Genomic DNA, 13,892 nt, shown 5'->3' on the forward strand with positions numbered 1-13,892 from the left:
ATAACATTCGCTGAGAGGGTGCACTTACAACAACAACAACATCGACCTTGGAAATTTAGATCATTGACCCCATTAACCACGTGTTCTCCCTAATGACTCTGCACAAAACAACAACAACAACAAATACTGTTTCCTATTTCTGGAAACTCATAACATTCGCCTCGAGCGTGCACAAAACAACAACAACAACAAATACTGTTTCCTATTACTGGACACCATGACATTCTCTGAGAGCGTGCACTAGCCAACAACCACAACACCAACACCTGATGTGTAATAGTTCTGGACACCTTTACTTTCTCCTCTAGAATAACAAACAAAACACCCACAACACTAACTGTTTTCTTTTTCTGGAAACTCTTTACATTCGCCTCGAGCGTGAACTTACAACAACAACAACAAATAAATTGACCATTGGAAATTTAGGTCATTGACCCCAATAACCACGTGTTCTCCCTAGGGACTCTATGCCCATATTTGGTGTACTGACAGAGTTAAACTAAATTGTAGATGGCAGCAGGGGTGAATCGTAGGAGTAGCACCTCCCTCTCTACTTTTGTAACCGAGAAGATTTCAGCAATTATATACCTATTTCGCTACTGCTTATTCTGTCTCGAATTTTGAAAAAATTTTATATAAGCAAATGGCTGAGTTCCTGGAAAGGAAGGATTATGCAAACCAATTTGGTTTCAGAAAAGGATACTCTACGGAGCATGCGGTTCAGTATTTGACATATGTGATGCATGGTGCTTTGGATGGGAGGTTGAAATTGGCGACTATATTCCTAGACATTTTGAAGGCATTCGATACAATGGACCATGTGATTCTTCTGAAAAAGTTGGACAACTGTGGTATTAGAGGAAATACTCTTAAAATTATTTCATCATATTAGAGTCACCGATCTATGTATGTGCAACTGAATGATGTGAAATAAAGTGATTACCATGCTAGTTGTGGTGTTCGCCAGGGGTCCTCTCTCGGCCCTCTTTTCTTCTCAATATACACATTAATGACATCCATCAAGCAATCTGTGATTTGACAACAAATGTTGGAAATGGAGACGAAATGTATAAGCCTAGGAAATCTCTTGTCCTGTTTGCTGACGATACAAATTTTTCAATTGCGCAGCGCACCGAAGCTCAGCTTTTAGGGACACTGAGTAATGATATGAAAAAAGTGAAGAAATGGCTAAGGCTAAACAAGCTGACAGTAAATCACAGCAAATCGGGGTTCGTTGTCTGGGGCAGATCACCTTCATATTGTGGCAAAGGCTTCTAATTAAGTCAATTTGGTATTTAGTAAAAATATTAAGACGCAAATACAAAATTTCGAAATACCACTTTTTATTAAGATAAAGATACACATCCTGGAATGTGTAAGCTTGGAAGGAACTTGCTCAATAACCAATTTCCTGGCTAAATACGTCAATGAGCCGGATGGACATGGTTGGTCTTTCATATATATACTCAGATTTTTGAGACTGAAGACACACTCTTTGACTTGCAGGGCGAACCTCTGCCCGTTTATTATCTTATTAGAAATACCTTGGAATATTGTCAGGTTATTATAAGGGTCTAAGTATCTTATTATGTCTTATTATAGTTTTCTGAGACTTGTGGTCTACATGGGACAACCAGTCCCAGTAGAATATATATGTATTATCAAACCTTGTATCAGTATATGTTAACTGAATAAAAGTATTGTGTTATAGCCAACCTCTCTACAATGTACATTTAGTCTCCTGAAAATGCCCAGCTGGTACACCTCACTAGTCAGGTCATAGCCTAAGGCATGTTACCTAAGTTTAATTCCCTAAGGGCCATAGTTTATCTCCCCTATAAAGGGAGAGTAAAGGCACCTACCACAATATCCCCAAAATACCATAAGAACCACCTTACCACAACTGGTGGCATGGCGGAAAAACCGGGTCGAGGAGACTAAATAAGGTTGTAAAATAATAATAAAAAAAATCGAAATGACCTTATCAGAAGGGGTAAGCAAATTGACTTCACTTTTAGCGGCACTCGAATTAGCAAAACTTCGAGCAGCTTTGCTCGAACTTTGGCTATTAGAAATATATTTGTGTCTTCTCAATGATTTAGGTACAATAGAAAAAATGGAAAAAAGGATCAATCAAGAATTGTAAAATAGAAAAAATACAATCTCTAGTTTTTCGCAAGTAGAAGTAAGTGTATAATTAATAGTTTTTTTAGTGTTAGTAATAAATGCAATGTAGTAGTGGCATTTATAACTAAATAAGAAAGTATTTGTACCGCGAATTCAAAGAATAAAATAAAACATAATACGTAAAGAAAAAAATCTAGCTGGAACGATGAAACGTTGGTAGAAACAGAAGAATTTGAGGCAGAGTAGTGGCAAATAGGGTCCTAATTCAGCCTTACTACAGGTACAGACTAGAGACTTATTGTTCAAGGATACCACTGCTACAATTTAGCAAAGGAAGGTCATAAATATTGGTCCGAACAATTATAGGTTAGAAGCTGTCATTTCCGAGTGTTTTCAGGGTAGAGACGCTCCGAAAATATGGCATTTTACGACGTAGTAAGCATTAGAATTACCTTTGTTAAAGCTAACCCGAATACTAGGTTTTTTTTGTAGTCTCACAAGCACAGGGAAGGAAAAGATATATAAATTTGTAATGAAAGCACTTGAGGAAAAGGATGAAAAAAAGAGAAAAATAACTTTATAAGTAAGAAAATAAATTTGGAAACTTAGTAAAAGTCGCCGAAGTAAGCGAAAAAAAGAATTGTTACCCAGCTGTGATGGGAAGTCTGCATAAGGCAAGAAATTTGGTGAGAAAAACCGATAATCACAGAAAATGGAGGCATGGGGATAGGTCTTAAAAGGGTCTTCTTTCCCTACACAGAGAACCTTCAGTTGGATTTTGGTGTTAGAAAACGTTCAAATTCTGAATTAGCTGCGCGAAATGAGTCAGAAAAAAGTTCAAATTTGAATTTTAAACCATGGCTGCTTTGGAGCCATGTAGATGTAAAACAAGCCAGTGTTTGAAAACTGTTATGCTTGTTTACATAGAATATAAGCCCACATTAGGACAAACAGAGAAGGCAATGCATCCTTTTGGGATAGTTAATATTGATTATTCTGGTCCACTCTTACGGTTACTCAATGACGAATCATCCTCAAGCCTAGTCTAATTACAAATCAGTACAGTTTAGTCGAACAGACAAAATAGGAAAAATAAGTGGAAAAAAGCTATGATAAAACTTACGAAAAAGGATGAAAAGTCATTATATCCTTAAAGAAATAAAAAATATCCAAAAATAACTTCATTAATCCACAGACACAATTTGACACAAAACGGAAAATTTCACCAACAGATCAAGACAGCTTTAAATAGGGCAGAGATTAAAGTATACTCTACCCCAAATTCCCGCAGCCATCCTCACAAGTCGGGAACTAAGTGTGAAAAAAAAACTCACTTATTTAAGCACAAAATTATAAACTATCACATTGCCACGGAAACGAACAATTCAAATGAACAGGAGGCTTCTCGTTTTGTTCCAATTATTCGTTATTAGAAGAGTATTTCCGCTTTAAAGAGATTAGTTCCTTCATGAAATCTGCCGAATATTTTAGAATCTTATAAACGTAATAATTAAGATCGAAATTAGAGTTATAAATATTATAGCTTGAAAAACATTTACATCCAGATCATCGCCAGAATTACATTTCAATAGGACAAATTATTGTTTAAAAGAAAATTTTTAAACTGGAGAGACCTTAAATAAGAAAACAAGCTGCTAATTTAATACAGTATTTTACGATAAGGGTGCAAATCAATGGCCGGATGTGTGCAAACTGTTCGTGACATGTATTGTTTTCATATGTGTATATAAAAAAATGTAGTTTTCATTTGAATATTCCTAAGGCTGATGAATTGAAGTAAATCCTGTCACGAATAAGGCAATTATGTCGCCCAAAACTCTAACTAAAATTCTCTAAAAATAAACTAGAAAATACAATGTGTTTAAAACACTAAACAAACAGTTTTTGACGGAGAACCCAAAAAAACAAAGGTTATGAGAATAGAAAACTCTCCACCCCTTAAATCATAGAGGAGCGTTTGGAACATAAAGAAAACATAAGTAAAATTTTTTCTTGAAGAATCCAATGAATAAAATAGAAAAATATAAATATAGGCTTAAAAAGACCTTTTATACTGAAAAAGCGGAAAAAAAAATTGAAAAAAAACCCTTAGGCTTCATTGAAGAAAATAATCAAAAAAAGGAAGGGTTCAGGTTGAAAATATAGCCAGACGAAATTAAAAGAAAAAGAAAGTCAACGGAGTCAGTTAAACTCTATTATACGCGCACATTGAACTGACCGATCGAGACTAGTGCGAAAATTGTACTAAATAAGTACAAAATAAGTAGCATTAATACTACAGAGCCACCGTTACAGTGGTTAACTCGGGCCAAGATTAATAGAAATATTGGAGAAATGCTCAAAGTAGACAAAAAAAATTTTGCTCTCTTATGTGGGAGTTGTTTTCAGATAATTGACTAACATGGTATGAAAAATTAAAAGAAGGCACATTAATATTCTAAAGGACCTAAGTTGACGTTAAAACTTAAGAAAATCCCACTAAAAGCTGGGAAGTTAAAGAGAAAATAGTCATTGTCACTTGTATGTCTAAAAATAAATTACTTTGTGCCATGAAGGCAAGGTATGTGTTCTGCAGAAGGGCCACTTTGTCTGATAACAGAATAGCCCAAGAGAAAACTGTGGCCACAAATCAAAAAAGTGTGGCAATACTATAAATAGTTAAGTAGTTTGGTTGCAGGTTCATAATAGTCCTTTTAGCTGTAGCCGATGACAGAGAACCTAGAAACTTTTTAACGAGCTATCGTAAGTCAGCCCTGTGGCAATAGTATAAATAATTAATTATTGAGGGTGCAGGTTCATAATAGTCCTTTTAGCTGTAGCCGATGACAGAGAACCTAGAAACGTTGTAACGAATTACCAGAAGGCAGCCCTGTGGCAATTCTATAAATAATTAATTATTGTGGGTGCAGGTTCATAATAGTCCTTTTAGCTATAGCTGATGACAGAGAACCTAGAAACGCTGTAACGAGCTACCAGAAGGCAGCTCTGGTAAGCCAACCTTCAGGGTGCAGGCACGAGTCAATTGATAGTGCCAAAACAGTTAAAAAGACGAATAGCTAAATTGTTAGCTTGTCAAATCAAGCTTTAAACGGAGCCTGGTCCCAAAAGGATATTAAGGCTGGAGAAAAAAAGAGATTACAGACTAATACCTTTTTTTTAATTGTCTCAATCACCTGAAAATTCGAAAAGAATTAAAAAGCTCAAAAGCTTGAATAAACAAACAGGCATATAGTAGTCTAAAAACAGTTAATGACACACGTGGTTTGAAATAGAACTAAAGTTGTAAAAAAAGATAAGAAAATGTATCTAATCGTACATATACAATATATATAGTGGTAACAAATGTAACTGAGAAAACATATACAGCTATAAATGTATTTTGAAAACCTTTTATAAATATGGAATTGTTATCGTAATAACAAAACAATCTAAAGATAGAAATTTTAATTGTAAAGTCATTTTATATAAAATATTGCCAGGCCCTTATTTGGAGGCTGATAACAGGTCTCAGTTAGTGTGTACAAATCTAATGGATAGACTGGATTTTTTTGTAAATATTTTAATCGCAGTTAAGACTTATCAGATAAAAGTCTTGACAGACTTATTTAAAAGTTGTATAAAGAACAAATATTAAAGTGATTAAATAAATTATTAGGTTACATAATTATTATTTGTTTTTAACAATTAAGTTATGTATCAACATAACTTCTGTTAATATATAAATATATAATCTAAACTATCCATGTAAATATAGTGAATTAATATGTTGAGTATTAGTGTTTTTATTTTTACATCATTCAAGAAGTATTCTACATTGATACTTTATAAGTAATTAACATAACACTAACTGGAATTAATTCCAATGCAAGTGTATAACGTGTTTTATTTTTTTAAATGCTTTAAGTTTTAACCAGTAGTTAAATATCCTACCTAGTTTTGCGACTTAAAAAAAAATTATTGTGCAAGTTATTACACAATGCTCGTATATATATATATATATATATATATATATATATATATATATATATATATATATATATATATATATATATATATATATATATATATATATATATATATATATATATATATATATATATATATATATATATATATATATATATATATATATATATATATATATATATATATATATATATATATATATATATATATATATATATATATATATATATATATATATATATATATATATATATATATATATATATATATATATATATATATATATATATATATATATATATATATATATATATATATATATATATATATATATATATATATATATATATATATATATATATATATATATATATATATTTCTTAGACCACACTGCTTTTCCATTAAAAACAAAAATTTTTTTTAAACACGAAAAACGGTTTTTAATTTTATAAAAAGCAGTTAACTAAAAAAAAATTAATTATGCACAAAAGCTCCGAATATTTCGGCCCCACATCCGGGAGCCTTTCTCAACGGAAAAAAAAAATAAATAATAAATAAAAAAAATAAAAAAAAAAAAAATATTTTAATTTAAGTTGTTTTTTTTTTTCTTTATTTATTTATTTTTTTTTCCGTTGAGAAATGCTACCGGATGTGGGGCCGAAATATTCGGAGCTTTTGTGCATAATTAATTGTTTTGTAGTTCACTGCTTGTTAGAAAATTAAAACCCGTTTTTCGTGTTTAAAAATTTTTTTGTTTATATATATATATATATATATATATATATATATATATATATATATATATATATATATATATATATATATATATATATATATATATATATATATATATATATATATATATATATATATATATATATATATATATATATATATATATATATATATATATATATATATATATATATATATATATATATATATATATATATATATATATATATATATATATATATATATATATATATATATATATATTATATATATATATATATATATATATATATATATATATATATATATATATATATATATATATATATATATATATATATATATATTAAAAGTAGAGAAAAGTAATTAAAAGTAATTAAAATTTACAAAATTTAGTGTTTCTTTTCGCTATAAGTGTAACACTTTATGCTTTATGTGTATTCTAATGTGAATATTTATTTTAGATACAGCCTTAGATTTTTTTTGGAAATCAAGTTATTCGTAGTATCCTGTCAGATACATTTTTTCAATCATTTTTTTTCGCATTTTTGGAAAGTAACAAATTTCGAAGCCAGTTCAAATGTATCCTGATGCTAACATCTCATACCATCAGAAACCAAACCATACCTGATCAACTGATATTTTGGAAACTCTATGCAGTATTACAGACTTTACTACAAGATCATTAGAAAGTGCAATAAAATCAAAACTTAATTTAGGTCTAGAAAATTTGCTAAATATCTTAAATGAATTAGATTATGAAAAGAATGTAAAAATTTTTTGTGCAGGAAAAATATGTGAAAATTTAAAAACCAAAATTGTTATGTGTAATTTATCCAAGTCATTTCTAAACCACAAAAAAATAAACAGTATATCAACCATATCACACAGACAAATTAAATTATTAATGGGAATTAAATTTAAACTGAAATAATTTATAAACATTTTGAATATAACTTTTAATCTAATTTAAGCAGAACCAACGATATAATGCTTAAGCCGCTTGGGGTCAAGCTAAAACAGAAGATGCATATGAAAAGGGTAAAAAGAGTATTTTCCAGTCCTACAGAAAGAAAAAAGAGAAACAAGGATGAATTTCAAAATTGAAATCCCTGGAAAAAAAGGACATGGCCTTTATTGGACCATAAACATTACCCTAAAGAAACCCGTTGAGAGTGAATGCACATAAATACCCAAAATTGGTAGCATAATAGCTGTAAACAAAAATTAATTCGTTTTAAATTTAAAATTTTGAGAATTTGAACAACTCTTCTTTAAATGGTGAGTATTGTGGTACAGCTTTCCTACTAACCCAATTTGGAATTTTTTAAAACTGTTAAGACGCAAATACAAAGTTTCAAAATACCAGTTTTTATTAAGATAAAAATACACATCCTGGAATGTGTAAGCTTGGAGGGAACTTGCTTAATAACCAATTTCCTGGCTAAATATGTCAATGAGCTGGATGGACGTGGTTGGGTTTTCAGATATATACTCAACCGTGGTTGGTTTTTCATATATATAAGATTTTTGAGACTGAAGAAACACTCTTTGTCTTGCAGGGTGAACCTCTGCCCATTTATTATCTTATTAGAAATACCTTGGAATATTGTCGGATTATTGTAAGTGTCTAAGTATCTTATGATATCTTATTATAGTTTTCTGAGACTTGTGGTCTAAATGAGACAACCTGTCACAGTAAAATATATATGTATTATCAAACCTTGTATCAGTATATGTTAACTGAATAAAAGTATTGTGTTATTGCCAACCTCTCTTCAATCTACATTTAGTCCCTTGAAAATGCCCAGCTGGTACGCCTCATTAGTCCGGTCATAGCCTAAGGCACGCTACCAAAGTTTAACTCCCTTAGGGCCATAGTTTATCTCCCCTATAAAGGGAGAATAAAGGCAACTACCACAATATCCCCAAAATACCATAAGAACCACCTTACCATAACTGGTGGCATTGCAGAAAAACTGGGCCAACCAGACTAAATAAGGTTGTAAAATAATAATAAAAAAAAATCGAAATGACCTTATCAGAACGGGGTAAGCAAATTGACTTCGCTTTTAGCGGCGCTCGAATTAGCAAATATTAGAGCAGCTTTGCTCGAACTTTGGCTATTAGAAATAGATTTGTGTCTTCTCAAAGACTTAGGTACAATAGAAAAAGTAGAAAAAAGGATCAATCAAGAATTGTAAAATAGAAAACAATACAGTATCTAGTTTTTAGCAAGGAGAAGTAAGTGTATAATTAGTAGTTTTTTTTAGTGTTAGTAATAAATGTAATGTAGTAGTGCCATTTATAACTAAATAATAAAGTATTCGTACCGCGAATTAAAAGAATAAAATAAAAGATAATACGTAAAGAAAAAAAATCTTGCTGGACCAATGAAACGTTGGTAGAAACAGAAGAATTTGAGGCAGAATAGTGGCAAATACGGTCCTAATTCAGCCTTACTGCAGGTACAGGCTACAGGCTTATTGTTCATGGATAAAACTGATACAATTTAGTAAAGGAAGCACAAAAACTGCGGTCCGAACAATTATAGGTTAGAAGCTGCCATTTCAGAGGGTTTTTAGGGTAGAGACGCCTCGAAAATATGTTATTTTGCGAAGTAGTAAGCATTAGAATTACCTTCTTAAAGCTTACCTGAATACTAGGTTAGTTTTGTAGTTTCACAAGCAAAGGGAAGGAAAATATATATAAATTTTTAATTAAAGCACTTGAGGAAAAGGATGAAAAAAAGAGAAAAATAACCTTATAACTAAGAAAAAAAATGTGAAAGCTTAGTAAAAGTCGCCGAAGGAAGCGAAAAAAAAGAACTGTTACCCAGCTGTGATGGGAAGTATGCATAAGGCAAGAAATTCGGTAAGAAAAACCGATAATCACAGAAAATGGAGGCATGGGGATGGATCTTAAAAGGGTCTCCTTTCCCTACACAGAGAACCTTCATTTGAATAATGGTGTTAGAAAACGTTCAAATTCTTACTTAGCTGCGAAAAATGAGCCAGAAGAAAGTTCAAATTTAAATTTTAAACCGTGGCTGATTTGGAGTCATTAAGATGTAAAGCAAGCCAGTGTATGAAAACTGTTACGCTTGTTTACATAGAATATTAGCCCACGGTAGGACAAACATTTAAGACAATGCATCCTTTTGGGATAGCTAATATTGATAATTCTGGTCCACTCTTACGGTTACTCAATGACGAATCATCCACAATCCTAGTCTAATTAAAAATCAGTACAGTTTAGTCGAACAGACAAAATAGGAAAAATAAGTGGAAAAAAAGGCATGATAAAACTTACGAAAAAGGATGAAAATTCATTACATCCTTAAAGAAATAAAAATATCTAAGAATAACCTCATTAATCCAAAGACAGAAGTTGACACAAAACAGAGAATTTCACCAACAGATCGAGACAGCTGCGAACAGGGCAGAGATTAAAGTATACTCTGCCCCAAATTCCCGCAACCCTCCTCGCAAGTCGGGAACTTAGTGTGAAAAAAACTCACTTATTTAAGCACAGAATGATAAACTATCACATTGTCACGGAAACGAACAATTAAAAATGAACAGAAGGCTTCTCATTTTGTTCCAATTATTCGTTATCAGAAGAGCATTTCCGCCTTAAGGAGATTGGTTCCTTCATGAAATCTGCCAAATATTTTAAAATTTTATAGACACAATAATTAAGATTCGAAATTAGAGTTATAAATATTATAGCTTGAAAAACATTTACAACCCGATCATCGCAAGAATTACATTTCAATAGGACAAATTATTGTTTAAAAGAAAATTTTTAAACTGGAGAGACCTTAAATAAGAAAACAAGCTGCTAATTTAATACAGTATTTTACGATAAGTGTGCAAATCAATGGCCGGATGTTTGCAAACTGTTCGTGACATGTATTGTTTTCATATGTGTATATAAAAAAATGTAGTTTTCATTTGAATATTCCTAAGGCTGATGAATTGAAGTAAATCCTGTCACGAATAAGGCAATTATGTCGAGCAAAAACCTAACTTTTTAGTGCTCTAAAAATCAACTGGAAAATACAATGCGTTTAGAACACTAAATAAACAGTTTTGGACGGAAAACCAAAAAAAAATACAGGTTATGATAATAGACAACTCTGCACCCCTTAAAACATGGAGGAGCGTTGGTAAGATAAAGGAAATATAAGGAACTTTGTTGCTTGAAAAATCCAATGAATAAAACAGAAACATATAAATATAGGCTTAAAAAAGACCTTTTATACTGAAAAAGCGGAAACAAAATCGAAAAAAAACACTTGGGCTTAATTGAAGAAAATAATCAAAAAAAAGAGAAGGGTTCAAGTTGAGAATATAGCCAGGTGAAATTAATACATATTGATAATTAATATTATTAAATTATATATGATTAAAGTCATGTTATATGAACTATTGCCAAGCCCTTATATAGAGGCTAATCACAGTTCTCAATTATTATGTACAAATCTATTGGTTAGGGTTGATTTTTTTTTGTAAATATTTTAATCCCAGTTAAGACTTATCAGATAAAAGTCTTGACGGACTTATTTAAAAGTTTTACCAAGAATAAATATTGCAGTGATTAAATAAATTATTAGGTTACATAATTATTATTTGTTTTTAACAATTAAGTTATGTATCAAAATAACTTCTGTTAATATATAAATATATAACCTAAACTATCCATGTAAATATAGTGAATTAACATGTTGAGTATTTGTGTTTTTTTTTGTATCATTCAAGAAGTATTCTACATTAATACTTTATAAGCAATTAACAAAACACTAATTGGAATTAATTCCAATGCTAGTCTATACCGTGTATTATTTTTTTAACGCTTTAAGTTTTAACCAATAGCTAAATATTCTATCTAGTTTTCCGACTTAAAAAAAGTACTTGTGCAAGTTATTACACAACGCTCGTATATATATATATATATATATATATATATATATATATATATATATATATATATATATATATATATATATATATATATATATATATATATATATATAATCAATTATTAAAACTATTCATTAAGTTTTAACAATTGATTTAATGTTATATACAAATTTTTGACTTCGAGTCAATGTATAAATGTTTTTTTATTGTGAAACAATCTGTTAAGTGATAATTCTATATTTCTATATTCTATATTCATAATTCTATATTAAGTTGAAGAGGATAATGAAACAAGTAGCCAGCAAGAAACATAATGTTTCTATTTAAGCAGCGTTATGTGTAGAGTAATTAAAAGAGAGAAAAGTAATTAAAAGTAATTAAACTTTACAAAATTGAGTGTTTCTTTTAGCTATATGTGTAACACTTTATGCTTTATGTGTATTCTAATGTAAATATTTATTTTACATACAGCCTTAGCTATTTTTTTGGAATTCAAATTTTTGTAACATCCTGTCGGATCCATTTTTTCAATCATTTTTTTACGCATTTTTGGAAAGTAACAAATTTCGAAGCCAGTTCAAATGTAACCTGATACTAACATCTCATACCATCAGAAACCAAACCATACCTGATCAACTGATATTTTGGAAACTGTATGCAGTATTACAGACTTTACTACAAGTTTATTAGAAAGTGAGATAAAATCAGAACCTAATTTAGGCCTAGAGAATGTGCTACATAGCTTAAATGGCTTAGATTATTGAAAGAATGTGAAAATTCTTTGTGCTGGAAAAATATGTGAAAATTTAAAAACCAAAAATGTTATGTGTAATTTATCCAAGGCTTTTCTAAACCACAAAAAAATAAACAGTATATCAACCACATCACACAGACAAATTAAATTATTAATGGGAATTAAATTTAAACTCAAATAATTTATAAACATTTTGAATATAACTTTTAATCTAATTTAAGCAGAACCACTAATATAATGCTTAAGCCACTTGGGGTCAATATAAAACAGAAGATGCATATAAAAAGGGTAAGAAGAGTATTTTCCAGTCCTAGAAACAGAGAAAAAAAAGAAACAAGGATGAATTTCAAAATTGACATCCTTGGAAAAAAAAGAACATGACCTTTATTTGACCATAAACATGACCCTAAGGAAACCCGTTGAGGGTAAATGCACATAATGACCCAAAGTTGGTAGCATAATAGCTGTAAACAAAAATTAAGTTGTTTTAAATGTAAAATATTGAGAGTTGGAACAACTCTTCTTTAAATAGGGAGTATTGTGGTAAAGTTTTCTAATTAAGTCAATTTGGAATTTAGTAAAACTATTAAGACGCAAATACAAAGTTTCGAAATACCAGTTTTTATTAAGATTAAGATACATATCCTGGTATGTGTAAGCTTGGAGGGAACTTGCTCAATAACCAATTTCCTGGCTAAATACGTCAATGAGCCGGATGGAGGTGGTTGGTTTTTCATATATATATTCAGATTTTTGAGACTGAAGACACACTCTTTGACTTTCAGGGCGAACCTCTGCCCGTTTATTATCTTATTAGAAATACTTTGGAATATTATCGGATTATTGTAAGTGTCTAAGTATCTTATTATATCTTATTATAGTTTTCTGGGACTTGTGGTCTACACGGGACAACCAGTCCCAGTAGAATATATATGTATTATCAAACCTTGTATCAGTATATGTTAACTGAATAAAAGTATTGTGTTATAGCCAACCTCTCTTCAATCTACATTTAGTCCCTCGAAAATACCCAGGTGGTACGCCTCATTAGTCCGGTCATAGCCTAAGGAACGCTACCAAAGTTTAATCACCTGAGGGACATAGTTTATCACCCTTATAATGGGAGAATAAAGGCATCTACCACTACCTCACCCTTAATACCATAAAAACCACCTTACCACAAGATTACCCCTGGTTGCAAGAGCTTACAGTAGGAGACTCGACAATAAGACGTCAGAAGTCAGTGAACTACCTAGGCGTAATAATTGATGAAACACTAAGTTTTTCAGAGCATGTACAGTGTATAAAGTCGAAACTAACAAGGAATTTAGGTATGATAAGGAAGCTAAAGCATCAGTTTCCG

At 30.5% G+C, this 13,892-nt stretch overlaps 1 protein-coding gene across 1 annotated transcript in view; it reads right to left on the reverse strand.

Moving 5' to 3' along the window:
- The window catches only part of LOC148945742 (uncharacterized), a 382,959-nt gene that overhangs the window by 152,386 nt on the left and 216,681 nt on the right, over positions 1-13,892 (reverse strand). The window lies entirely within an intron of this gene.

Source organism: Artemia sp. Qi Xiang Cuo, chromosome 12 (genome assembly GCF_049724085.1).
Source record: "Artemia sp. Qi Xiang Cuo chromosome 12, ASM4972408v1, whole genome shotgun sequence".
Classification (NCBI taxonomy): domain Eukaryota; kingdom Metazoa; phylum Arthropoda; class Branchiopoda; order Anostraca; family Artemiidae; genus Artemia; species Artemia sp. Qi Xiang Cuo.